At 43.3% G+C, this 4,167-nt stretch overlaps 1 protein-coding gene across 1 annotated transcript in view; it reads right to left on the bottom strand.

The window, feature by feature from the left end:
- Positions 1–4,138, bottom strand: part of RCBTB2 (RCC1 and BTB domain containing protein 2) — a 55,606-nt gene extending 51,468 nt beyond the window's left edge. Inside the window, exon 1 of the mRNA XM_008056950.2 lies at positions 4,095–4,138. The gene's annotated coding sequence lies outside the window, so the exon portion shown is untranslated. The remainder of the gene's footprint in view (positions 1–4,094) is intronic.
- Positions 4,139–4,167: the final 29 nt, after the last annotated feature.

The following is a 4,167-nucleotide window of genomic DNA, read 5'->3' as shown; positions in this document are numbered from 1 at the left end:
CAGAATGGAGTGCAGTGTCCGCTCCTGGCCACCGCAGCCTCGACCTGCTGGGCTCCGGTGATCCTTCCGCCTCAGCCTTCCAAGTAGCTGGAACTAAGGGGATGCACTACCACGCCCGGCTGACTTTTTGATTTATTGTAGAGATGAGGTCTTGCCAAGTTTCCCAGGTGGGTCTTGAACCCACGGGCTCAGGCAATCCACTCACCTCGGCCTCCCAAAGGCGTGGGATTACAGGCTGAGCCACCAAGCCGGCTTCAATTGTCACTTTTAAACAAGGATAACATTAGCTGTAATGTCAGCTCCAACTTGAACAAGATGTCTCAAATTAACAACAAATAACAATAAAATACCTATACAGCTGTTAAATGACGTGGGACAATTGTAAACAGGATGGACTAAACTAAAAAACAAACAGCACAACTAAAACTAGAATACAAACTCAAAGGAAATGGTAAAGCCACAAGTTGATGAAAAACAGCAAATTGATGTGTAGAACATAGAAACACAGTTGCTATTTTAATCTTTTGTTTGTAAAAAGGTTTCCAAATTTTACCAAGAATGATGAGTCAAACCCTCAGAACAAAATAAAGCTGTACACAATTAAAGAGATTACTGAGCATGTCAACTTTAGTCTTTTTAGTCACACAGCAAGTGTCACTTTCAAATATCAAAAATAATCAGCATAAACTATACAATATGTTTAAGTTGTTACATTAACTAGCATGAGTTGGGACTTGAGACTCATTTGTAAATCCACTTGAAATTTAGGTCCTTACTACATCTAATCAAATTTTTAAAAAAATATTAACATGCCTGTTAAAAAGAATCCTAATTTGTTAAAAATCTCTGCCTACAGCATAAATATTACTTCAACATGGTAGGCCCCTTTGGCCTTGGTTCATTTCCACTTGGGATTCGTTTTGTTCGGTATTATACACGTCCAGTATAATGGAGAATATATTATAAAGTAGTCACAACTTATGATTTATTCACATACTATCATCCACTGATATTTGTTAGATCAAAATGTCATCCATGGGGAGTTATACATAATAAATATTAGCTCAGGTAAATTCATAAGGCTGAAGACATAAAAGACACATACTCCAAAGTTAGATTAATGCTGAAACACTATTATGGCTTAAATTTCCTGGAAACTTTCAGGTTGTTAGAATGAGGTCACCATGTCACCTGGACACATGTTTCCTCCAGATGATGAAAGCTAGAAGGAGCATCTCAGTCTTCCACCGATGGACATTATGAATATCCTTTACAGAGATCAAGCTATCTGCTCCCCTGAAGTAAATATCATTATGTGGACCTCTATTTTTAGTCTTTAACAGGAATCTTTAATGTCATTCTGCAATCCTGATAATTCTATTCCTGGAATTCTGTGTCTGGTCTCAAATCTCATTTTCCTGAACAATTTTGATTTGTAGTCATTGAAATCCAAGTAAACCTCAATAGTAGCAGTATCTATGGAGCATTTAACATTCATTTTAGCCAACTGATAAAAACAAACTTGAATATGACAGTCTTCTAGGGCATAAGCAATTACAAGGATTCCCTACATTTATAGACCTAGATTAATAGTTTTTTTGATGTTAGAACAGAATATTGGTAACCTACTTAAGGACATGAGGGGAAACACATATTACTTTCTAGTGTCATTCCTCTCCATCAGCCTCTTTCTCTAAGCCTCCTTTAATGATGGACTGAAATTTGGTTAGGTGTGTCTGGTGCATTCAGAAATCTCTAAGAGAGATAATTTAATACCCTATAGCATGACATCATGCCAAATTATTTAAGCTCCTCTTCTGCACAGTTTCAAATAAAGAAAACTAATGTCCACTCTTAGAAAAGATCTTCACTAGTCATCCACAGTCAGAGGGACGTTAAGAGGCAATTGTAAAATGCACTAAACTATGGAGACAATATATACTTTCTCTCAGCACAATACACAGTAGTAGTTTTGCTAGTGTCTTCCATGAGAGTCTAGTCTCTTCATGTGATGTACCAAGGTAAACCATAAAATCCTGAATAATTTGAACTCTATTTTCACCATATCCTATAATGGTGACATTTGTTACAGTGATCATGCTATGGGCCCCCATGAAAGACATTAAAGCATGATAAACAATTTTTCCCAGGACACTTCCCAGTTCTCCATCTTCAAATTCACCATTACCATGTTGTTTAAACCTCCAATCCACACCTGCACTCCAATCCCATTTGTTCTTTTTTCATTTTTTTATAGTATTTATAATTTTCTAACATAATAATCAAATATGGCTTTGTTTAGTATTCTTTGCTAGAATGTAAGCTCCAGAGGGAAGGATCTTTGCCACTTTTGTTCATTGATACACCTCAAGCACCAAGGACAGGACCCGATAAAAAATAAATATTGAATAAATGGAAAGAATCCATGCTGAATTCAAGATTCATCTGGAGTTAGATTCCAATTTTACTTTATGCAGTTAACAAATACTTTCTGAGGAGGGGTAGATAGATCATACCTATCTAAATACATAACATCAGATAGTGATTAAATGCTACAAAACCAGAAGAGCAGACAAGAGGTCGGAAAGCCAAAACAGCGGCTACTTTAGTAGGGTAGTCACCTCTCAGAAATGGTGTAAACTTTTTCAGAACTTGAAGGAATGCCTGTGCAGTGCAGATTTGAGTGGAGTGGGAAAGTGAACTTAAAGGCAACAACAAATGCACCGGCCCTGAGGTGAGGGTCTGCTTGGTGTGCTCAGCAACAATACTAAGGCCTGCATGGAGGGAGTGGGGCATGCAATAACATATCATTCCTGTTGCCTTTACCTGCTACTTTAATGACATGCATACACTGCCTAGTGCTGTAGGAAATAAAAAGATTACATTTCACCTAGTGTACTCAGATTCTCGGAGCCTAAGTGGTTCTTCTATTCCAGCCCCCAAATGCCTGTATCAGCACATCCTATAAGATTGCAAAGCTCACAGTAATGACATTGTGAGAAACTTTCCATAGTAGCCCCAGGGATCAAGAAACAGACTAACTAAGAACCATTGTCCAGTAAGGTGTAAAGCCAAGCAGAAATTTGGTACTAGAAAGGTGCAAAGCCAGGAGGCTCAATAAACATTAAATAATGACTGTCATTTTCGAGGGTGGGGGGAAAGCAGTGTTCCAAAGCACTGTTTGTGAACTCGACCACTTTTATTCAGCTCTGAAAAAGATGAAGTTGCCAAGCACTGTACAAGGCAGCTCTATGACCTGCATTTTGTTACAGTCCCAGGCTCGAGCTGTTGTAACATTTTATGCAATTCTGCAAAGAACAAAAACAAAAGGTTCGTTCTGAACTCGCCTTCCAACTCAATTCTTGCTCGGCCAAGGAGGAGCACTTGGAAAGTTTTCAACGTCTGAAAACCTCTATTTCCGGGGCTGAGCACAGCAACATCTTCCGGCTTAAGACGTACAGCGATTTCTCCCCATCATTCCACAGCAGCTCGCCTAGCAAAGTCAAACTTTCGTGCTGTCCCTGGACATCAGGATCAAATGTAGAAAGCATATCCTGTCATTCAGTTAGCAAGCCGGTCCAGGGCCCAGAACTGGGGGACTAGATTCACGGGACAGAAGCCAAGGCCCGGGGGCACAGAAATGAAAACATCAGCAGCCTATGCTGAGCAGAGGATGGGGAGGGAAGGCGAAACTCAAGGGCTGGAGCCTCCCCCGGGACGAGAAACACACCCCCACCCCCCGCGTGCGCAGACAATAAGCCCGGGGCGACGCCAAGCGCGACCCCCACGAGAGGACTCGCGCATGCGCAGCGCAGACTCGGCCGGGGCCCGGGCAGGGGCGCAACCCTAGAAAACAGCGCGTCCGGGCCCCGCCGGCGGAAGTGCGCCTGCGCAGCATAGCCGCGGCCCGCGGCCTAGGCTGGGGTGTAGCCCCAGATCCCAGAGCGGAACCCCAGCCAACGGGTTTACGCATGCGCGACGACGTCTAGGTCCGTGGCGTGGTCGCGGCTCTCGCCCCCGGGGGCCCCCAGCGGTGGCTGCAGCCAGGAGATCGGCCTGCGGGGGCGGGGAGAGGTGGCCCGTCGCGGGGACACTTGAGAGCGGCCGGCGTCTCGCCGGCGCCCCCCCTCGGCCTCCCTCACCTACCCTCCACTCCCTTACCTCGGC

The sequence above is a fragment of the Carlito syrichta genome, unplaced genomic scaffold (assembly GCF_000164805.1).
Source record: "Carlito syrichta isolate Samal-C Ts95f unplaced genomic scaffold, Tarsius_syrichta-2.0.1 Scaffold302582, whole genome shotgun sequence".
Taxonomy (NCBI): Eukaryota; Metazoa; Chordata; class Mammalia; order Primates; family Tarsiidae; genus Carlito; species Carlito syrichta.
This window is presented reverse-complemented; position numbering and strand designations above follow the sequence as displayed.